General features: G+C 54.2%; 1 protein-coding gene across 13 annotated transcripts in view; it reads left to right on the top strand.

Annotated features, from left to right (window-relative positions):
* The window catches only part of EPB41L1 (erythrocyte membrane protein band 4.1 like 1), a 162,219-nt gene that overhangs the window by 49,817 nt on the left and 88,838 nt on the right, over window positions 1–23,564 (top strand). For 3 of the 13 annotated variants that reach the window (XM_066383908.1, XM_066383909.1, XM_066383906.1), the window contains exon 2: window positions 4,113–4,162. The exons of 9 other annotated variants lie outside the window; for them this stretch is intronic. The gene's annotated coding sequence lies outside the window, so the exon portion shown is untranslated. Of the gene's footprint in view, window positions 1–4,112; window positions 4,163–6,937; window positions 7,049–23,564 lie in introns of all 13 variants that reach the window. One more of the 13 variants, XM_066383907.1, reaches the window with a different exon arrangement.

Here is a 23,564-nt window from a genome sequence, read left to right as displayed (position 1 = left end):
AGAGGGGGAAGGGTGGAGAAGCAGATGGGCGCTTCTCCTGTGTGCCCTGGCCAGGAATTGAACCCGGGATTCCTGCACGCCAGGCCGACGCTCTACCACTGAGCCAACTGGCCAGAGCCTAGAACTTAGATTTGTGATTATTCATTTTCAATTGTAAAGGCTAAGAGAATCTAAATATATGTTGAAAATTTAGTGTCAGAATTGAGATGTGCTGGAAAATTCTGCATGGGTGGCCAATGACTTTCTTGTGTAGGTGGGGTCCCCATACATATGTATATATTAAATTTGGTTATTGTCTCTAAGTGTAAGATATACACTAGATTTAGAAGACCCAGTATGAAAAAAAAACAATGTAAATACCTCAAGAATATTTCTACATTGATTTCATGTTGAAATTGATATATTGGGTTAAATAAACAGGCTACTGAAATGAATTTCACCCATGCCTTTGTACTTTTTAAAGAATGGCTACATTTTATTTATTTATTTATTTATTTATTTATTTATTTTATTATTATTTTTTTTTGTATTTTTCTGAAGCTGGAAACGGGGAGAGACAGTCAGACAGACTCCCACATGCGCCCGACCCGGATCCACCCGGCACGCCCACCAGGGGGCGACGCTCTGCCCACCAGGGGGCGATGCTCTGCCCCTCCAGGGCATCGCTCTGTCGCGACCAGAGCCACTCTAGCGCCTGGGGCAGAGGCCAAGAAGCCATCCCCAGCGCCCGGACCATCTTTGCTCCAATGGAGCCTCGCTGCGGGAGGGGAAGAGAGAGACAGAGAGGAAGGAGAGGGGGAGGGGTGGAGAAGCAGATGGGCGCTTCTCCTGTGTGCCCTGGCCGGGAATCGAACCCGGGACCCCTGCACACCAGGCCGACGCTCTACCACTGAGCCAACCGGCCAGGGCCAAGAATGGCTACATTTTAAATTGCATGTGTGGCTTGTACTATATTCCTAGTGGACAGCATTGTTCTAGTTACAGAGCTGGGTTGGACACATTAATAATACACACCTATAAGGAATAGTTATTTGGGGGAGGTTGGGGGGGTGAAGATCTGATATTCCCCACTCATGGCTCCCCTAGATCTGGGCCATCCCCCACGGTGGAATGTACCCTAGAAACTCCATAGCCTCAAGGATAAGATGAAGACTTCTGAGGTCAAAACAAGAGCCCGTGTCTAGGTAGAAATGCTGTGTGTGGTGAGCTTGGGCAAGTCATTTCACTTTGCTAAATCTTAGTCTATTGTCTGTAAATCTAGACTGATTATGGGGTTTACCTTGTTGATTGAGGGGATTACCTGAGATGTAGTCCAAGTGTAGCACTTAGCCCAGTGCCAGCCCGTGTGAATAGTCAGGTTGCTGTTACTGTTAGTTGTGGGGGGTTTTGCTACTCCCCAGGTATTTGTCAGCTTGCATTCTCTTGTTCCATTTGTCTGAAGGGGACGTGGACCAAAGGGAAAGGAGAAGTTTAAAGAGCTTGAGGGTATATTTGGGATGGGGACTCGGGGATGCTTTGTTCATTACCTCAAGGGGTTTCTTGCTTTTGAAGTAGCTTCTTGGATCTTCCTAGGTGACCAGGCAAAGATATGTACCCATTTTACAGAGAAGGAAGCTGAGGCCTGTTGAAGGGACGTGACCTGGCTTATACATCCAGTACCTGTATGCAGGATTTTGCAACCTTGTGGTGGTGACAATGGGGCCAGCGTTAAGAGGCCACCGTTTGGGGTTGTAGAATCAGGCCCTGATCAGGATTCAGGAGCTTATGCGGAATGATTATGATTAGTCTCCTATCACTGGAAGGGACTCAACACCATTCAGTAAAACCGTCTCATTCTTGAGTTGAAGAAACAGAGAGCTGTGTGCGTGCGCGCGCGCGTGTGTGTGCGTGCATGTGTGTGTGTGTGTGTGATCTGCCTGGGATCACACAGCTAGTTGATGGCCAAGCTGGAACTGTTTCTGTTTGTTTAGCTTCAGTGCTCAGCTCAGCCCTGGCAGGACGGATGGCCCTGCTTGTCAGCCCCCTCCTCTCCTGCCTGGCCCCCAGGGATAGCTTCCGAGAAAGAGGCTTTTGTTTTCCACAGCTCCTTCTGGTTTCCTCTCAAGGTAGCTCCCCCCACCCCCAGTCTGTCCAGATTTGCATTTGTCCCTGCTGCAGGTTTAAAGGGCCCTGGAATCTGAAGTCACACACACCCACTTTCTGGGTGCATCAAGAAGGCTGGGGTTTAAATCCCTCTTCTACTGTTAATTCTCTCCATGGCCTTGGTCAAGTCACTGGTAATGTTTTAGTCTCAACTTCCTCATCTGGAAAGCAGGAACCAAGATGCTGTGCAGAGAACCTAGTGGGGAAGAACCCGGGCTCTGGGCCTCTCCCCTGTACTGATTTGCCAGGCTGGTCTTTGGTGCGACATTTGACCTTGGTGAGTCTCAGTTTCCACATCTGTGTGGGATACCGCTACCTGCCGCACTGTTGTGATAAGGCGCTGTGCTGAGCTCTCCACCTGAATCATCTCACTTAGCGCTCTTTGGCCCTGGAAGCAGACACTGTTACTCCCATTCTCCAAATGAGGAAGCCAGCGCTCAGAGAAGTGAAGTGACTTGCCCCAGGCCACATAGCAAGAGAGTGGTGGGCCAGAATTCAAACCAGCTCTGTGTGACTGCAGTGCCCAAGCTTATAACCACTGTACCACACTGTCTCCCAGGATGAGCCCGCCTGCTAGGAAACAGTGGATGGGGAAGCAGGTTACCAGGTGACTGAGGATGCAGCCAGAGCTGCAGCGCCCTGAGGCCCAGAGGCGCTCGGGCTTGCAACTTCTGTTCCTGCTGTTCCAGCCTCAACCCCAGCAACCTTTCTATTTGCCTCATTCTTGTGTTCTACAGGGTCGGGCGAAAGAACATCCACAGTTGTTCCTGTGGGAAATAATTTGATAATTAAGAAATAATAATACAAAAATAAACTCTGTTTTGCGCACTCACAATTGTAAAGCTACTTTTGCCCCACTCTGTGTGTGAAGTGGAAATGCCTCCACTCCCCTGGAGATTTACTGTTCTGAGTGTGTGAGTCCGGGAGACCTGGGGTTCCTCCCTCCAACAATCCTGCCCCATTGTGTATCAGGCCGGGCCGGCACTGGGGGATAAAGACGATTGAAAAAGGGCTTAAATACTCCTCTGTGAGCACACTGACCAGGTGGTGGTGCAGTGGATAGAGCATCGACCTAGGATGCTGAGGACCCAGGTGCGAAACCTAGAGGTCGCTGGCTTGAATGCAGGGTTCCTGGCTTGAGCGTGGGGTCATAGATATGACCCCAAGGCCACTGGCTTGAGCAAGCGGTCACTGGCTTGGCTGGAGCCCCCTGGTCAAGGCACTTATGAGAAAACAATCAATGAACAACTAAGGTGCCACAACTATGAGTTGATGCTTCTTATCTCTCTCCCTTCCTGTCTGTCTTTGTCTCTCTCTCACTAAAAAATTATACCAGAACAGAAGATTAATGCTAAAAAACCTTAGGACCACAGAGTCTGACCATGTTGGTTTTTGCAGAAGAGCAGACCAAGGCAAGGTCAGGCTGGGCCGAGAGCGCCAGGCACACGGTTCCTTCTGGATGCTGGCGGCCATGGCACTGACGTGGGAGGAAGTGCCCACGGGTTAGGCAGGCCTCTGCTCGCCCTCATCCCTAAATCCAGTCTGCCACCACGCTCTGCAGACACAGCCACCCTTTCTAGCTCTACCGCGACCATCAGTCTGAGGCCTCCATACGTGTCTCTTTGGACAACCACAACAACCGCCCAGCTATATACCTAAAGCTACTCGGGCCCATTTCCGATCCCTTCTCCACCTTATAAATCATTCCCCACTGCTCTTGGAATCGAGACCGAACTCTTTACCTTGACCCCCAAGGCCCTTCCCCACCTGGCCCCTGCTGGCTGCTCCAGCATCAAATTTGTTACTTTCCCTTTTGCTCTCTGCGTAGTCACCCCGGGCCTTTCTGTTTAACAGGTTCAGCAACTTCCCCAAGGTTCCTCGGAGAATCAAATGCCAGCCTCTCAATTTCCAGCTCCATGCTGGGCCCACGATTTCAGTTCGGTAGCGCTAACACCGTTTCCTCCTTCCAGGTGGTGACTGACGTCCTCCCCCCCAGGGAACTGGTGTGAACCCAGGACCGGTGAGTGTTACGCTGGCACAGCCTAGCGTCCCTTCTTTCTTCTGCCCGGTTGGGCCAATCGGTCTTCCAGGTCCTCAGGCTCTCTGTTTGGATATATTTTATTGCCGTGGAGGCATGAGGATTTATCTCAGCCACAGATTTCTGGGGGACTTGACAAGGGGGGGGGCAGCACTATGGGTCCTCTCTGGTTTGGGCTAATTTTGAGGAAGGGGCTGAAACGCACACTTATTGAGCAACTCTGTTAGACAGCATGCTTTGCCTAGATTGCTTTCCCCCTGCCACCATGGCTGGCGATGGGTGGCCTTGGACCTGGGCGCTGTGTCAGCTGACCCTGGGACCCTTTTTTTTTTTTTTTTTTTTTGCTTAACCACTTCTGGATTGCAGACTGGATTGGGCTGAGGGTGTTTTCATTCCAGTTTTGCCACTGATGACTCGGCCAACTTAGGCAGCTACCTTTCCTTCTGTTGGCCTCAGGGGTGTACGCTATCAGGGCAGGGGTTGGAGAAGGTAGGGTCAGAGTAACTGAGTTGTTTTCAAACTTTGGAATTCCCTTTTCAAATGAACTGGAGAGACTGTCAATGTACAAATCAGCTGAGGGGGTTGCGGCAGTGGTTGAAGTGAAGGTAGGGAGGGCTAGGGGACCCCAACTCGCTAATTCCTCAGCCCCCAGCAGCCCCTCGACATGGAGCTGTCCTTGGCTCTGTGCAGGACAGTTTGTGAACCACTGGGCGGGCTCATGTCCAAGCCCCGTTCTAACTCTGAGGCTCTGTGACTCTGGCTGGGCCTGCCTGGGGCAGGAACGGAGCCAATGATGGGGAAATGGTGAAGTCGTATGCAAATGGCATTGTGGGGTTATGAGGAAGGTCCAGCTGCCAGGGCGGTGATGTTGTCGTGCTGGGAACCTCTGGTTTTTATTTTTGATCAGATGTGGGGCACCTCTGTACCTCTAGGGGAATTCTTCATGTGCGTGTGTGCGTGTGTGCGTGTGCGCGCGCGCGCGCCTAAGGAGCAGAGATATACGAGATGGGCAGGGCTGAGCCAGGCTCGGGCAGGTAGAATAAATGCGAAACAGAGCTGGGAGCATGTTACTCCTGGGGGGTGGGGGTGGAGGGTGGTGTTAGCTCCAGTTAAAAGGAGTGATTTGGCTCCTTCCTGCCAGGGCATGGGCCCCACGGAGATCTCTGGGCAGGAAGCACTGGGAACAAGGAATCCTCTGTCCACAGCCGAGCGAGCGCAGCCGGGACAGGGGAGGTGGATTAGGAGTTCCCAGGAGGGGGCTATTGGTCTTTCCCCGACATTTGGGCAGATGGGTGGGGAGAAGGGGAACTAAGCGTGCGTGTAGGTGGAATGGGAGGGGGTGTGGTCAGGGAGGTAGAGGATGGTCCCTACATTTATTCCCACGAGTTCCTCCAGGAAGCCAGGCGACTCTGGAGGGGTCAGAGCCTGGAAAGATGAGACTCCAGGTATTCCCCACCGTCCGTGTACTGGCGGGGACGGACGGGAAATGTGAGCGAGGGTGGACTTTCACCGGCAGCCTGGTGTCGTGGGAGTCGTTCGGCCTGCCAGTCCAGAGCCCCACATTCAGGTCCCAGCTCTGACAATTGACATGCTGTATGGCCTTGGCCTCATCACTTCCCCTTTCTGGGCCGCAGTTTCCTCGTCTGTAGACCGGAGATGGACAGGTCAGCCTCCGCTACGTCTGAATGCTCTCCGAGTACCCATTAGAATAGGGTATTTGAAATCTTTTGGGGCAGCAGATCCCTATAGGAAGCATTTGTAACAGGACTGCTGTGGTTGAACTGGCTGCAGTTTACTCCAAATCTTGCCGCCCTCCTTACTGGACCAAAGACTGCCCCAGAGGCTGTCCCAATAGCCATTAGCATTGGCCAACGGCATGAAGCCTGGACACTGATCTCTGTCTCCTGGCTCTGCTATTCCTTAGCTGTGTGACCTCGGAAAGGTCACTTACCTTCTCTGAGCCTCAATCAGCCCACCCACAAAATGGGGATAATTGTACCCTCCCTGCCTTACCTCTCAGGATTATGGGTAAAATCGAATGAGATGAAGACTAGGAAGGCCCTCTGTAGGAAAAAGAAAAGGATTGAGATTCTAGTGCAGGTGTGAGCCAGGGGATAAGGGCCAGGGGGTGAGGGGCCGGCCTCTCAGCAAAAGAACTCCGCTGCCCTTCTCCACTCTTCACTCCCTACAAAAATGCTGGCGGCGCTCCAGCCCAGCTCCAGCCTCCTGCTTCTGCCAATCTCGGCTGCCTAACAGGCTGGCCGTTTTCTTTGGACAAGGTGGACGTGCTTAACTATTTGTTGGGGAGGATCCCGGTGTGGGATGTTGGAGGCAGCACATGTTTCAGCCTGCTGCCCAGGGAGCAGACGGGGAAACTGAGGGCAAGGTTTGTACAGTCGTTGCATTCAGGGCCGCTAGAGAGGCCAGGCGGGGAAGAAGCTTGGGCCTGGCCTGGGCTGATACGGTGGCCCCTTTCCCAGAAAATTCACAACTTTGTTTCACTAAAGTAGAACATAGTGCCCACTGAGTGTTTACATTTTGCTCAACTTCTGCCCCAGAGAAATCCTTCCTAGGGGCACTCTAGGCTTTCTCAGAAGAGGCGCCTCTGGGCCAGACCAGGGAGGAGCCCTGGAACCCTCGGGGGCAGCGAGGGCTGCAGCTCCGTGCTGACTCGTAACAACGGGAATTCCGAAATTAGACGGTGGTGGTGGTTGCACAACTCCACGAAGAGGGCCTCGGCTTGTTCTCTATCTCCAGATGTCCCTGGAGTTGGGGGCAGCCAGGAAGAAAGGCGCCAAGACTGGCCTCCTGGGCCTGCTGTTGGCCTGTGGACGTGGCGTTGGCTACTAGGACTTGTCACTGACCAAGGTTAGTTTCCCCATGTGGTACCCGGGGAAACGAAGGCTCAGGCCAGGAAAGTCACTGGGGTCAGTTGCAGGCTGTCCCGGCCCTGGATGCGGGGTGGGAGGTTGCGGGGGGGGGGGGGGCAGCGTCACCAAACTAGGATAGCAAACGCTGCCTTCTTCTCGCGTGCGCTCCTGAAGGTCTCAGGAAGGGTCTGAGTGAATGACCCGGCAGCTCCCTATCCCCCTCTGGGCCTCCATTCCCCTCCGGATCCCTGGATCCACCTCTACAGTCTTGTGCTGTTCTTATCAATGAGTTAAGACTCATGGTTGCCAAGCTTGCCTAGGGGCTCCGTTGCCTCATTGGTCACACAGGGCCAACAAAATCAGCTAGTCCTACCTACCTGAGGGCCACTACTGCAGGGGTCAGCGAAGCGACCCCAGGACTTCAGGGCCAGGCCAGGCTTCAGCAGCTGGGGAGTCATGTCAACAAGGCGACTGTCCACTGCCGCCCTGGCCCTGGAATGAACTTCAGAAGAGTCTGAGCTGCAGCCACAGGCAGACTTGGGTCTAAACCTTGCCCTGAACCTGCTGTGTGCATTGGACCGAGAGGCTTCATTTCTTGGTGCTGTAGTTCCACCATCTGTGAAATGGAGACAATAATAGTTCTTATTTCAGAGGTTATGGAGCTCGAATGCGAACGCAGGGACCGTGCATCGCACTGTGCCGGGCACACAGCCGAGTGCTTAGTAACTGGTAGGGGTTCTGTGTTGTTGACACCGTAATGAGACTGGGGTTCTATGGAGGACAGTGATGGCAATGTTATTGTTATTAATAGTTTGGAAGTGGGAAGGCGTCACCATTTACAAATGTGGTTGTGAGTCTTCAGAGAGGAGAAGCGGCTTGTCCATGATCTCAGCTCAGGTCTTTTTTTTTTTTTTTTTTTTTTTTTTCATTTTTCTGAAGCTGGAAACAGGGAGAGACAGTCAGACAGACTCCCGCATGCGCCCGACCGGGATCCACCCGGCACGCCCACCAGGGGCGACGCTCTGCCCACCAGGGGGCGATGCTCTGCCCATCCTGGGCGTCGCCATGTTGCGACCAGAGCCACTCTAGCGCCTGAGGCAGAGCCACAGAGCCATCCCCAGCGCCCGGGCCATCTTTGCTCCAATGGAGCCTTGTCAGCTCAGGTCTTGATGCTTTGGGAGCTCGAGTCCTGGCCAGGGATGCTGTGTGGGTCAGCCAGCTCCGAAGAGAAGGTGGGGGATGGTTGTGACTCACCCCGATTCCCACCCTGTAAGTGTTGGGGAGTGAGCGACTGAATAAATGACAGGGTGTCTGGCTCAATGGCCTTGCCCAGTCACAGAAACACAAGGACAGGCCTTGAAGTCCATACCTTCAGTGTGATTGAGGACAACCTGTCTCACTCTGGGGCCCCGAATTTCTGGAGCTTTGGGTTACAGCGTCCCTGCTTATCCAGTTCTGTCTGTCTGCATCCTGAGTCCCGGAAAGCCAGATTCACATTTCCTCTGTAGGGGTTCCTGCTCCCCAGCCCTCTGCCCCAGTGCTCGGGCTTAGAAATGGATTCTACCTCCAACCATTCCGCCTCCAAGTGTTGGTTTAGTTGGCCAAGTTTCCCAGTGTTCCTGCCACACACCAGGCTCCGTCCCACGTGCTAGGGTCCCGAGGTGACCGTGGCGGAGAAACACATGAGCGGTGTTGAGCAGCAGAACTTCGTACCAGTCTCTGGCGGTCCCCAGGGGGCAACGAGGGAGTTGTTTCGGTTCCGCTGTGGGATGCATGATTTTGAATTCGGAAAAATGTCTCTGCCGTGGGAGGCGGCATGTGCTGGGAGCCTTGGGCTGGGGGGCCGGCCTGGGTGGTGGTACCACCTCTGCCATGGCCTTGCTGTGTGACCGAAGGCTAGTCCCTGCCTCTCAATGGGCCTCCTCAGCCCTGTCTAGCAAAGGAGGGGACTGGCTGAGATGTGAGAACAGCCCCTGATTATTGTGGGGCACTTGCCCGGTGCACGTGCCCTGTGCTCACAGGAACCCAGGCTGATGCTAAGGTCCCTCTCTGCCCTGGAAGTGGTTTCAGAACGGGGCTCCTCAACCCCAACCCCCGAGTCTGGCCTGAGAAGCCTCCTGCCAGCCTGTGGACCCAGCTTCCTCAGCAGGTTCCGGCCAGGCAGCCCCGTCCAGCAGGGACCCCGCACACGGTGTCTGTCCCCTCTTGCGCTCTCCTTTCCAGGAGGTGGGGAGCGATGGGGTGGGGGTGGAGTGAGTCGATCCAGCCCCTGCGCAGAAAGCGTGGCAGCTCTGCGGACGGAGACGGGCAGGTTTTCCCGCGTCCACTCTGAGTGGAGTGTCGCGGGGCCGTGACAGAGCTACCCGAGAACACAGACCTCCCGGCCCCCTTCCCCCACAGTTGAATCTTTCCTGGGCTTTGGTCATGGAGGTGGGGGGACCGCAGGCGTGGAGCTGGCGTGTACCCGCCAAGGCCTAGGGTGGTGGGACTTCGTCCTGGTGTCCGTGGTTGGGAGGGGAGATGTGTCTGTGTGTCATTTTGGTTGGATCTCCCTGCCTCCTGTCACGTTTCGCCGACCAGCGCCTTGGTCTCTGGCCCTCGCGGCACAGCACGGACAGCTGATCTGTTGAGTGTCCAGAGGAGGGAAGGCGGCAGAGAGCAGGTCTTGTGCTGGAGGGGGGACAGGAGTCCCGGCTGTGCCTGATCCCAGCTGAAGGAGTGGTTTCGCTGTGAGTTCCTATCCTGGCCCTGGGGCAGTATCCATTCGGCTGGCTGGCAGGCCAAGGAGGAGCCACTCTACCCACCCAGTCCCCTAGCTCTTGGTAACTACAGCCTACTTATGTCCCTGCGGCTCTAGGCTCTGCCACTTGGCCCTGACAAGGGGACTGGTTTGACAGGTTCTGTTACACTCCTGAGCAGCTGGGAGCTGGGGCGGGGCAGGCCTGAGGAGGCCGTGCTGCCCTGTGTCCTGGCCTCCCCACCCCCAGCCCCAGCCTCACCGCGGTCCCCTTTCCCACCTGTCCCAGGGAAGCTGTGTGGGGCGGTGGAAGGCCGAAGCCACTCAGACTCCTGTGCCTGGGTCTGCCTGTTGCTCAGCATGTGACCATAGGCAAGTCCCTTTCCCTTCTGGGGCCTTGGTGTCTTCATCTGTACAGGGGGGCTTTGGGCTCACTAATCCTCAGCCCATCACGCACTGTGATGTTCATTAGAGCACTGCCGTTTTCTCTCCACCCGGGCACGTCATAGCGCTCCGGGTGCCTCAGGTCCTGAACGGGTAAATTGAAGGCCAAGACCCTGCTTGCTTCTTGGGGACGGTGATAGGATCAGCTAACATCCTAGGGAGTACCCAGTCTCCATTGGACGTTTCTTCTTTCTATAGTCGGCTTGCCCTTATCTGGCCCAAGCAGGAGAGAGCTGGGCCCTCTCTGGAGGCAAGCTCAGACTGGTTATTCCCGAAGGCCCAGAAGGACGGGGCGCCGTGGGGAGCGTGCTGTGTTTTCTGATTCCCCGTCCTCAGTACGCTGTTCCTGGGGTGGCGGGCAGAGGATCGTGGCCGCCAGAATCAGGTGTTTGGATTTCTGTTTTGGCTCCTCCTCTGATCACCCATGTGACTTCTGCCAGGTTCATTCACATCTCGGATTCCGTTTCCTCCTCTGTCAACAGGCTGCGTTTAGTACCTGCCTCACAGGGTCTTGGCGAAGATGAATGGAGGGCGTAGTGCGTGCACAGGGCTTAGCGGACTGGCGCAGCCCCAGCACTCAGTGAGGGTGAGCGTTATCTCCAGTCAGCAGTGGGGGTTCAGAAGGGGCATTCCAGGCAGAGGGAACCATACATACAAAGAAAAAAGCGCAGAGGCACGACAGGGGAGGGCGCTTTGCAGTGGTGGGAGTTTGCCGGGCTAGGAGAAGGAGGAGGCGGCGCGGCAGGTGGGCCCAGATCCAGGGGCATGTGCATGTGCGCACTGGGCCAGGAGCTGGAACTTTATCCCCAGGGCAGCCAGGGCCACCGCAGGGAGTTAGGTCAGGGGTGCTGCGATCTGATTCCTGTCCGTAGGAGGATGGGTTGGAGGGGCGTGGCTGGAGGCCTGCAGACCAATGGGCAAGCTGTTGGTGTGGCCCCGGTGAGAAGTGATGGACCTGAACCCAGGCGCGTTCAAATGGAGAGGAGGCAACAGATCAGAGCTTGGGTGAAGGGGGAGAGTGGGCGGAGTGTGGGGCCCGACGGGGAAGGGAAGGGGAGGGGAAGCCGCGGCCTGCGGCGGTGGGGGGGGTGGGAGGGTGTGTGGGGTGGTGTCTCTCTAGGGGGGCCCACGGTGGGGGGCCGGGGGAGGGGGGATTGTAGAACTGAAAACATGGTCAGTGCCTGTGGGTTTTGATGTCAATAGTTTGACGTTTCTGGGAACTGAGAAGATTCCTGAGAAGGCTCTTTTTTGTTTCAACTCTCCGTGTGGAAATTCTTTCTGCAATCTCTGAGTGATTGACTCTTTCCCTAGTGACGACACTGCGTACCTCTTCCCTGCCCCGCCAGGGCCAGGGGGTGGCAGCTTGACCTGTAGGTGGCCAAAGCTAGGGATTTATTTGGAAGCTGTTTTTCAGAGGCCATCAGTTTTCTTGCTATGTTCTTCTGTCTCCCTAACGTGTGCACGAAGAGGCAGTGCCCATTGGTGGCACATGCTGTGTATCCCCAGGCTGGGCTCAGGGCAGGTAGCCTTTCAGAAGTGGTGTCAGGTGAGCTCCCTTTTGTCTCCTCTGCCCGTTTTTATTTTGGTGATTGGGGACTAGGAGCTGTTATTTCAGAGAAGTAGATCTTTGATTTTACACATTATAGGTGGGGAGAATGAGGCCCCAAGAGAAAGCGGATGAGACCTGCTCAGGTCCAGCTTTGAATTAATGTCAGAGCTGGGCTGGGATGGGCGTCCCCCCCAGGCGCCCCCCCATTCCTCACCTCTCCCCCTCACCCAGCTCCAGGCTCTCCTGTGCTCTGCAGTGGACACTGCCTCTTAGAGGAGTGTTAGGATGACGAACTGACAGACATCCACCCAGGTTCCTGTTCCAGCTCAGTGTCACACAACTGGTGACAGCGGACCCCCACAGACTGGGCAGGACTCGGCTGTTGTCCCAAGGCCCCTCTCAGAAGCCATCTGTACCCCTTCTCCCGGTCGTGGCTAGAAGGGGGTGGCTAAAACCAGAAGCGTTGGGTTGGTTCCCTCCGGATGAGGAGAGGAGAGGAGACAGGAGGGAGCCCTGTCTGGATGGGGCGGACGGAGTACAGTCCACATCCCTACTCCAGCTGATTGCTGTGCTGAGGAGAGGCCTTTGTCTGCGTTGCCAGGGGAACCCAAGTTTCTGCCTCCTTCCAGGGCTCTGATTGGCTCCTGGTGGAGCTTGAGCTTTGGTGAATGGAAGGGCCTCCTTTCTGCCTACGTCTTCCACAGGTTGAGAGACTAGAGAGACGCTGGTGCCGTGCAGGTTTCTGTGCTCTTCCCACTCAGCTCTGGAGGTGATGCGGCTCCTTGTTTATTCGCTCATTCAGTGATTCCAGGCGGCAGCTGCTCCAGGCCCTTTATCCTTCCAGACCCAGGAAAGCTAACCTAAGAGTCAGAGGACCTGCGTTTGAATCCTGGCACAGCCGCAGACACACTCTTGGCTTTGGGTTGGGCCCTTTCCCTCCCAGGGCCTCAGTTTCCCTACCAGGAGAAAACAAAGGCATTGGGCCAAACTCTCTGGTCCTTGCAGTTCGGACCTCCCTGACCGCACAGCCCACATCGTCTCCTTTATGACTTTCCTTACCCCCATTTGGCCTCTTGCCTGGGCTCTGACCATGTTCTCTCTTATAAGTGCCCCTGTAAGACTCAGGAGAGAACAGGGAGTTGCAACCTGCTCTTAGCAATTTTTCCCCCCTAGGAAAGTTGTGTTCTCTGAAGCCTCTCCTAGAAGCCCCAAATCCTGCAGCCCCCTGGTCTCAGCCCTTCCACCAGGACCCAGGCTCAGGGTCATAAGCTCAGGGGTAGCAAATGATGGATGCCCCATCCCTGCTCAGGGGGGTTGGGCAGCGTGCAGAGCAGTCTGCTGGGGCGGGCGGGGCCGTCGGGAGAGCCCTGGAGCTCAGCAGTCCTGGGCTCCAGCCCGACTGGGCCACGCACTGGCTGGGTGACCTCGGCAGGGCTGCTCAGCTTCGGTCTCCACATCTGTGACACAGGAATTCAAATGCCACCTCGTGGGATTGTTGTCCAGGTTGAACGAAATGATGTGCCTGTCACACAGGAGGCTTCAAGTCCCCTGCCCTGGTCTCTCCCCTAAAAATGGTCAGATCGGGAAGGGTCTGAGGTGGCAGGGCCTGTGGTGCCACGTGGCCGACCGGGGATGCCGCTTATTCCTGGCAGTGCCAAAGGCAGGGAGGGAAAAATGTTGTCTTGGGTGGGGGATGTCTGAGCGGGGGAGGCGGATGTCAGAGTTAATGTTTGAATAACACTTTTAAGGATCTCCAGGGATCTCAAATGAAGATTTTTCAGATGAGCTGAAAATGGAACAAAGTATTGAGGCTGAGCTCACTGGCAGGAAAGGGGGCGGTCTAATTGGTGCTGACCTTGTCCTGGCCCAGCCACACTCATTACCGCAGGCCGACTGGGAGCACGGCCCCGCACTGGGGCTGTGGACGGGAGGAACCGACGTGAGCTTTCTGTTAGTGACTCGGCCCTGCTTCTTGGTGACTCACTCGATGGAGGGCCAGAAGTGGCTTCTTAGGTCATTGGCCTTTAGAGCCTGGTTTAGCTTTCAGCTCTGTGACCCTGCCTCTCTCCACCTCTGGGCTGTGGGTGCAGCAGCCCAGACGGGGCCACTGCCCGCCATGGGTGTGGCGGGAGGCAGGAATGGGACAGTGAGGTCGGATGGGAACGGCTGGGGGACCGTCCCTGCTGCGCTCAGGTTTGTGTGGGGTCTGTGATGGGGAGGAAGGGGGTCCTCAGGAGAACAAAGCAGGATGGTGGGGGAATAACTGTGAATGGGGACGTGACTCTGGGCTGCTTGTGTCTCTGTTTACATTAAAGAGGCATGGAATCTAAGGGACTTGTCTCACAGAGGCTGAGGAAGGACCCAATAGCAAGTGTGTGTGTGTGTGTGTGTGTGTGTGTACGTGTGAGTCCCTGTGGAAACACGGGTGGTAGAATTCGTAAGTGATTAGAGGCCAGGAGAGCCTCTTCCCGAAGACACAAGGAAACCCTGACCAGGCTCTTCTGTGGAGGGCTGCTATCGTGTGACTTGCGCTGGGACGGGCGTGGATGGACCATGCGGCAGCGCGCCATTGCTTCTTCTGGGTGCCTGGGATATGCTTCTCCGGGGGACACTGGTCACGGTGGGGACGCTGGTCATGGTGGGGACACTCTGACTCCTCAGTGGGGAATGTATGGGGGTCAATCATCGCCGTCCTCTTGGCACCTTGGGCTGCCTTGTAAATGCATTTGGGGGCTTGGGGCCAGGTGTCTGGTCACCAGCGCCTCCCGGGCACACTGACCCTGCGGATCCCACCCCCTTATTTTCCCTTGGTCTCCGCGACACCGCACCCTTCCTTCCGCCCCCCCTCCCCCTGGTGGCCTCTCATTTGCTGTTCCCCCTTCTCGGCTCAGCTGCTCAATGCGTGGGTTTCTCAGGGCCGCATTGCATTCCTGTTCTTGTTTTTTCAGTAATACTTTGGGGTTTTTTAATTTTGAAAGTAATAACACGGTACAGAGATTTTGGAAAAGAGGAGGAAAACTGTGACCCCTGAGGGCTGTTGGGAGGTTGGCGTGCTTCCTTCCACCTCGGTTCCTTTGCCCTTTCCTCCTCCAGTGGCCGTGGGCTCCCCGTGCGTCTCTGTCCCCGGGGCTGCCCTGCGATTCCCACCGAACGGTGTGGGTGGGGCCACCTCCGTGTCGTTACAGAGGATTCCATCACATCCGCCAGCCGCGCGCCTCTTTTCCCACTGATGGGCGTTCAGGTCGTCTCTGGTTTTTGCTGTGAGGAACAACACTACGGTGAACAGGGCACAGAGTGATTTTTCTGTATTTCAGATGCTGTCTCTTAGGGTGGGGTTCCAGGAGGGGACTCCCGGGTCAAAGGCTTACGGATGCCTGTCAGGCTCTTGGTGCGTCTTGCCGGACCGCTGTGCCCCTTTACGGCCCAGGCGTTTGGGGCGAAGGGGCAGGGACTGTTTTGAATTCCTCTCAAGGCCGAAGAGCCTGTGTCTTGTGTGTTAGCCCTGCTGGGGACCACCTCCTGTCTGGCCCTCGTTCACTCTGGGACGGGTGGCAGGGTGGGGCTGCAATGCGAGGCTGCCAGGAGCCCTTCTTCCTGAGCCCTACTTCCTGAGTCTATTTCCTCGGCTGTGAAATGGGCATGAGGAGAGTGACCACCCCAACGGGTTGTCATGGGGCTTTGTCATCCGGGGAATGCTTGGGAGCCCACAGCCTGGCACCTGAGAGATGCTGAGCCGCGATGACAGTGACGAGGCCCAGAGAGAGGATGCCAACCGGTGACGTGGGCCGAACTGAGGCCAGAACCCAGACTGCCCACCTTCTGGGCATCCTCCTTTCCTTGATGCCAGCCTACCCCTGGGGGTGTGTGGTTCACGGGGGTCAGTGTCCCTGGTTGGAGAATAGGGCGAAGGAACTGAGTCGCTGGAGTGGAGCTGTAAAGGGGGGGCCTCTGCCTTTCCTCCTAGAACCGTCCCCTTCGGGGGGGGGTACTCTTTCCCCAAAAGGTATCCCTCTGCGGTAGAGTATGGGCCCCTTGGGCAAGTCTGTTCTCTAGAGGTGCATTCCGGCTGCATTCTGGCCCTTGAGGAAAGGGTTTCATCAAGGCTTCCATCCTGGAGGGGAAGGTGGGCTCCAAGGATATGTGACTATGATAATCGCCTATTGCTTTTGTGGCAAACCCCCACACAGTGGCTTAAAGCAACCTAAATTCACTACCTTACGGTTCCGGAGGTCAGGAGTCTGAAAGGGGTCCTCATGGGGCTAAAACCCAGGTGTAGTCAGGGCTGCGTTCCTTCTGGAGGCCCCAAGGGAGAGCCTGCGCCCGGCCCTGTCCCGCTTCGAGAGGCTGCCCCCGTTCCTCGGCTCCCGGTCCCTTTCCAGCAGGGGCGTTGTTCCCACCTCTGCCTCCGCTGTCACACCTCCTTCCCTGACTCGGTCCCCTGCGTCCTCCTTTCACCTGTCAGGACCTGCTGACCGAATGAATACATCTGGCCCAATCCAGGATAATCTTCCCGTCTCCGAATTCTTCACCTGATCACTTGTGCCAAGTCCCTGACGCCGCCGTGAGAGGTAACACGCTCACAGGTTCTAGGGATCAGGACGTGGACATGATGTGGAGCGCCATTATTCTGCTTGCCACAGTGGCCAGTCCTCGCGGTCCCGCTGGATTAGCGGACCCCCGGGTCCCGCTGGAATTGTACCACCAAACTCCGCGAAGGGGCAAGGGCTACCCAGGTCTAACGGGCTGTGGTCGGGGAGAGGCAGGAGTCTGTGCTGCCAGCTTCTCCAGGATCAAGGACCCCGAGGGAGGCTGTGCACCCTGGGACAGTGTGACAAGGGTGTTCCACGGGGCAGGCATCGGAGAACGTAGCCCCTGGCCTTCAGGGTTAGGGCTGGTCGCTGAGGCACGGCCACAGGAAGCCAAGCGGCTCTGCCCGTCCACCGTCATCCCGGCCGCGTGTATGTGTGTTTGTGTGTGTGTTCATTCATCTGTGTCTCTGCGGCAATACTCTTGGGAAGGGCCAAGGAACAACTCTTCAAAAGGCCTTTTCTGTTCTTGTTCTAAGCAAAAATAATTACACAAGTGACTAATTTTATCCCTAATCCCATAATTACTTTATTATGTAGCCAGTGAGAGGGCCCTGAGCTGTGCCTATGGTGCCACTTTGGCTGCTGGCCCATTGGCCTGCTCCGCCAGCACGAAGCCCACTCTGCTGCTGGCCTTGGCCTTGGCTTCCGTTCTAGCTGAGGCCAGCTACACTTGGTATTGGGGTCTGAACGATCATCCTCTTTCCCCCCCAAATTCACGCACAAATACAGCTGCCTGGAGAATAAGAGCTCATACTTATGGAACTGAGCCCAGCAATCTGGGTTCCAGTTCAGCTCCCGGAGCAAGTCACTTCCCTCTGGGTCTCAGTGCTGTTGTCTGTGAAATGGGCGCTTCACCAGCTTGAACACTTCATTATCCTATAACAAGTAGTCAGAAAACTACAACTTTGAGACTGAGGTAACTTCTTGCTTAACCTGCTGGCAACATTCTCTTAATCAACACATTAAAGATAGCAGTACTAACAGTTGGCATCATTTACTGAGTGCTTACTCCATCGCTAGTGTTGTACCAGCTCCTTAATATGTTTCTCATTCTATACTCACATGATTCTCTGAGGCAGGCCGTGCAGGAGAGGAAACAGCAGTGATTGGGCAAGTGACCTGCCCACCAGGGAGTGGCAGAGCCAGGTCTGTAACCTGTGCCCTGACCTGCTGCCCAGAGTTCTTGGCTTTCCCAGAGTTAGGCTTGTAAGGATGACTGAACCTCCGGAGATTTGAATATGTAAACTTCAACTTGATACAACAACCAATAGGGATGGCTAAATAAATGGGACACCCCTGCAGACCAGGGAGTTGAGTGGCGCAGGGGTGCATTGTCACTTTGCCATGGACGCAGTGTGACCTTCAGCAGGCCCCCACTTATGTCCAGGCCTCACCGTCCCCATCTGTGTGAGGAGTGGGATTTGATGATCTCGCTGGGCCTTCCTGGTGTTGATGTGCTGTGGTGGTCGGTCACCTGGTCCCTGAAGGTGCTGTGGGGTAGGGGACCAGCCTATGGTAGAGGCCAGTGGGTAGCTGAGTTGGCAGCCATGGTTGCTTCTGTTATGTTTACCCTCCTGAGAACAGAGACTGCTTAGACTGTGTCCCACTGAGTGTCTGCAGCACAACTTTCCCAGGCCATGGAGTCAAGAACACAGAGCGGAGGTCATTTCCAGGATCTTCCTGCTGCTTCTGAAAGATCACGGCCCAGCCCGAGCTCTCAGCTCTCTCAGGGGCTCGGTCTGGGTTCTGCCTTGCTCCAAAGACTGCATTAGACTCAGCCAGGGACAAGCAGTGGCTGTAAGTCTGTCTGTGGGGATCAGTGGAGGACCTGTCACAGGTGCCTAGAGACCTAAGCATAAGGAGTAATAAAAGCGACATTGTTTCCTGGCATTACCACAGGCAATGCACTTTCCTGGCAATGTTATACTTCATTCTCTTAAAACCACACGAGGCAGGCGCTATGGCCATTCCCACTTTCTAGCTGAGGAAAGGGACACTCAGAAGGTTTGGTGATTTTTCTCCAGCTCACACAGCTAGTGAGGGTTGAGTGGGATGTGGGATTCTGACCCCAGAGCCCAGTGTGGCCTTAGGTTGATACCCCATGGACTGAAGGAATAAGCATGAGGTTAGGAGTCAGCTGGCTTTTGAATCTCTAGTCTCTGCTTGCCATCTGTGTTTTGTCAGGTGAGTTACTTTATCTATCTGAATTTCCATTTCTTTCTGCACAAAAATGGATATATGAATACCTTCCTATTAGGATTATTTTAGAGATTGCTGAGATACGATGTGGGACAGTGTCCAGCGTGTGGTAGATGGTCAGTAAGGGCCTTTCAGCATTTGCCCCTCTTCTAACTTCTGACTTCCCTCTACATACATGAGGCTAGTCACCCTGGCGTGCTCCTCACACATGGCTCATAGCTCAGGGCCTTTGCACGTGCTGCTCTGTGGCTTGTCTGGAAGTTGCCATTTCTGCATTTCTACCTGCCATTCCTTCTTGCACTATCTTCTGGGGTTTGATCCTTCCTTGTTTCCATGAGCATTCTGGGATGGGGAAGAAAGGGGAGGCTAGATTCATCCACGGACCTGTGCTTCAGTGATTATCAAAGCAGCCCCTCAGTGGGGGCAGGATTAAGGGTAGAGAGCAGGCCTGAGAGCCCTGGAAATGCCAGTCCCTGCTGAAAACTCTCTCTGCTGTGCCCAATGGCTGGGAAAGGGTGTGCCTGCAAAGTGTGCATCTCCCCTTTGGATCACTTCATTTCTATCTTATTATGGCCTACTGTTTCCAATTTCTCTAGCCTATAACTTTCTCTTTTGGTTTTCTATCTGATAGTGTTTTAATTTTTAAATTTTTTTAAATTTTTAAATTTTTTTTGTATTTTTCTAAAGTTGGAAACAGGGAGGCAGTCAGACAGACTCCCGCATGCGCCAGACCGGGATCCACCCGGCACGCCCACCAGGGGGCGATGCTCTGCCCATCCGGGGCGCCGCTCTGCTGCAACCAGAGCCATTCCAGAGCCTGGGGCAGAGGCCACAGAGCCATCCTCAGCGCCCAGGCCATCTTTGCTCCAATGGAGCCTTGGCTGCAGGAGTGGAAGAGAGAAACAAAGGGGAAGGAGAGGGGGAGGGGTGGAGAAGCAGATGGGCGCTTCTCCTGTGTGCCCTGGCCGGGAATCGAACCCGGGACTTCCACACGCCAGGCCGACGCTCTACCACTGAGCCAACCGACCAGGGCTTCAATAATAATAACTTTTTTTTAAAAAGCCTTTAATTTAAAACACTATCAGAGGGCTTCAATAATAATAACTTTTTTTAAAAAAGCCTTTAATTTAAAACACTATCAGAGGGCTTCAATAATAATAACTTTTTTTTTTTAAAGCCTTTAATTTAAAACACTATCAGAGCCCTGGCCGGTTGGCTCAGTGGTAGAGCGTCGGCCTGGCGTGCGGAAGTCCCGGGTTCGATTCCCGGCCAGGGCACACAGGAGAAGCGCCCATCTGCTTCTCCACCCCTCCCCCTCTCCTTCCCCTCTGTCTCTCTCTTCCCCTCCTGCAGCCAAGGCTCCATTGGAGCAAAGATGGCCTGGGCGCTGAGGATGGCTCTGTGGCCTCTGCCCCAGGCGCTGGAATGGCTCTGGTTGCAGCAGAGCGGCGCCCCGGATGGGCAGAGCATCGCCCCCTGGTGGGCGTGCCGGGTGGATCCCGGTCTGGCGCATGCGGGAGTCTGTCTGACTGCCTCCCCGTTTCCAACTTTAGAAAAATACAAAAAAAAAAGTTATTATTATTGAGAGGCAAAGAGGCAGAGAGACAGACTCCTGCATGTGCCCGGCCAGCATCTACCTGATGACCCCCATCTGGAGTTGATGCTTGCAACCAAGCTATATTTAGTGCCTGAGACAGAGGCTCCACAGAGTCTTCATCAGTGCCTGGGGCTAATGCACTCAAATCAATAAAGCCATGGCTGTGGAAAGGGAAGAGAGAGAGAGAGAGAGAGAGAGAGAGAAGAAGGGGTGGGGGGAGAAGCAGATGGTCACCTCTCCTGTGTACTCTGATCAGGAATCGAACCTGGCACTTGCACATGCCAGGTTGGCTCTACCACTGAGCCAACTGATCAGGGCCTAAAAACATTTTTATTGTGGTAAAAATACACATAACATAAAATTTATCATCCTAACCATTTTTAAGTGTACCGTGAGGAGCGTTCAGAACATTCACATTATTGTGTAACCATGACCACATCTATTTTCAGAACTTTTTTGTCTTGCAAAATTGAAACTCTATACCCATTGAATAATAACTCTCCATTTCTCTCCCTGGCAACTGGCTTTTTGTCTCTATGAATTTGACTACCCTAGATACCTCACATCAGTGGAACCATGTGGCATTTGTCCTTTTGCGCCTGGTTTATTTCACTTAGTGTAATGCCTTCAGGGTTCATCCTTGCTGTAGCCTGTGTCAGAATTTCCTTCCTTTTCAAGGCTGAGTAATATTCCACTGTAGATCTACACCATAGTTTGTTTATTCGTTTCTCTGTCATTGGACACTTGGGTTGCTTCCACCTCTTGGCTATTGTGAATAATGCTTTGAACACGGGTGTTCCAATATCTCTTCTAGACCCTGCTTTCAGTGTTTTGGGGGCGTATAGCCAGAAGTGGGACTGCTGGGTCCTATGGTTAGCACTTTTTTGAGCCACTATTTATTGTGTGCTCGCTATGTTGCAGAAACTGGGTTAGGTATTTGCCATACATTGACTCCATTCACTCCCTTCACCCTCTCTATATCATACGTTGAATATCCCCAATTTGCAGCTGAGAAAATAAAGGCTCAGAGAGGTGAAGTTATTTGCTCCAAGTCTCTCCGCTGAAAATCCCTGGAGCCGGGATCGGAGCTCTGACCTGCAGCCAAAGTCCTGGACCATCAGGTTGTGCTGCCTCCCAGTGGCCTCTCTGTCCTCACCTGTCTATTAACATTGTCTGCCTCTGTTATGTTGTGTCACTATTGTTCATGCTCACATTGTCCTTCTCTCCCCTGCCTTGTGCTGCGTTCGCTGTCTCTGGAAACTGCCGTTGCCCTCTCTGGAAACTTGGAGCGACTTGAATAAAAGCCCTCTGACTGCGGGGAAGTTTTTTGTGAGCTGGAAAAGCGACAGAGGGAGGCCTGCAATTTGCTTCCCAATCCTGGCTCTCTGGCTTTATAGCCGCCTCTCTTCCAGCAGCTGACGGCCTCTCGTTCTGTTGCCATCCGGCTCCTGGATCCACGGATGTGACTTCTGCTAGGTGCGGTGCGGACCGGCAGTCAGAGCGCGTACTTGGATGCCAGACACACGTGTTCAAACCTTTGTGCTGCCATTCATTAGCGAGGTGTCTTTAGGCAAGTGACCTCTGTTTTCTCGTCTATAAAATGGGGATACCGGCTCCTGCTTCTCAGGGGTGGTTGTGAGTACCGAGTGCAGGTAAAGTAGCTGTTTTGTTGCTGGTGCTTTTATTATTGCTGTTTTCAATGTGAATTTTCTGGTCGGAAGATTCCATGGGTTTCCAAACCGCCCAAGTGCACTGGAACTCACTAGCCTTCAAGCCCTTGGATTCAGCTTCTTTTTTTGTCCCAGTCAGCAGATCAGCAGATAGTCAGAAGCTCAAGAAAAGGACAATGCAGCCAAAACCAGTGCCCCAAATGTGGAGCTGGGAACAGGCCCAGAGGGGGGCTCTGCAGGCAGATGCGTCTCCTCTCCTCCCTCCCCCCCCCCCCGCCCCGTGTGGGTGCTGGCACCCTGCGAGAGGAGCCTGCTGCTGGCTGACCCCTCTCTCTGTGAGACTGGCCTCTGCTGGAAGAGCCCAGAGGTGGAGAGAGTGGCTCTGCAGGATGTCTCGTTGCTAGGAGACCCCAGGAGGTGGCGAGGACCCGCTGCCAGATGATGGGCTGGTGGAGAGCACGTGGCCCCACATGGGCTTTTGTGGGGTTCTGGGCAGGAGATGCTGGTGCAGCAACTGTGAGCTCAGCTGGGAGCAGGGGCTCTGTAGACTCTGTGGCTCCTGAGAACGAGGGCTCAGGATAACCTGTTTAGTTCTTTCATTTAAATCCTTCAGTGTCTAAGTCATACCTGTATTTGAATCCTGGCTCACTGTGACCTTTGGGCAAGTGCCATGCTGCTACACGGGCTGGGCCTCAGTTTCTTCATCTGTATAATGGGTAAATAATGCCCACCTCAGAAGCCACTGTGAGAGTTAAGTGAAATTTATATATAAAGTGCTCTAGGAAAAGGCAGACAGTATAAAGCTATAGATTCACTACCACTCTTATCTTTATTATAATAATTATTTATTTCCCTTACGGTAAAATGAGGGATTGGACTCGCTCCATCTGGATGAGCTTCACGGGCAGGGAGCCCTGGGGGAGGGGACTTCCACTGCAGAGGTCTGTGTCAGGGGACAGTAGGCACAGGGCTGATGGGGCCTCCAATTAGTGAAACTCCAGGGGGCAACTGAGAAGGGCAGCCAGGTTCAGAGCCAGAGGGAGACTTGATAAGAGTGGTGACTGCTGGGGCGGGGACTCTAGAGAGACCCCAGGAAGACTTTTGAATGGCTCAGGCCAGAAGCAGTGAGATGAGGGTAATGGGTCTTTCTTCTGGCTTTTTTATATAAATAGTATATGTGCACGCGCGTGCGCGCGCGCGCACACACACACACACACACACACACACACCAAAAAATAAGCAGTGAGACAAAACCCAAAGGAGCGCAAAAGAAATTATTCCATTGTCATAAAACCACTGGGAACATTTTGGGACATATTTCCTTCCAGTTTACTTTTTCTTTTTTTTTTCTTTTTTAGAGAGAGAGAGAGAGAGATGGGAAGGGAGAGAGATGAGAAGCATCAACTCGTAGTTGCATCACTTGAGTTGTTCATTGATTGCTTTCCATATGTGCCTTGACCAGGGGTTCCAGCTGAGACAGTGAGCCCCTTCCTCAAGCCAACAACCTTGGGCTCAAGCCAGCGACCATGGGCTCAAGCCAGCGACCATGGGCTCAAGCCAGTGACCACGGGGTCATGTCTGATCCCACACTCAATCAGGCAAACTTGGGGTTTTGAACCTGGGACCTCAGCATCGCAGATCAACGCTTTGTCCACTGAATCACCACCGGTCAGGCTACTGTTTTATACTTATGCTCATATATATACATATTTTATAGAAATTGGAGCAT

Source organism: Saccopteryx leptura, chromosome 5 (genome assembly GCF_036850995.1).
Source record: "Saccopteryx leptura isolate mSacLep1 chromosome 5, mSacLep1_pri_phased_curated, whole genome shotgun sequence".
Lineage (NCBI taxonomy): Eukaryota > Metazoa > Chordata > Mammalia > Chiroptera > Emballonuridae > Saccopteryx > Saccopteryx leptura.
This window is presented reverse-complemented; position numbering and strand designations above follow the sequence as displayed.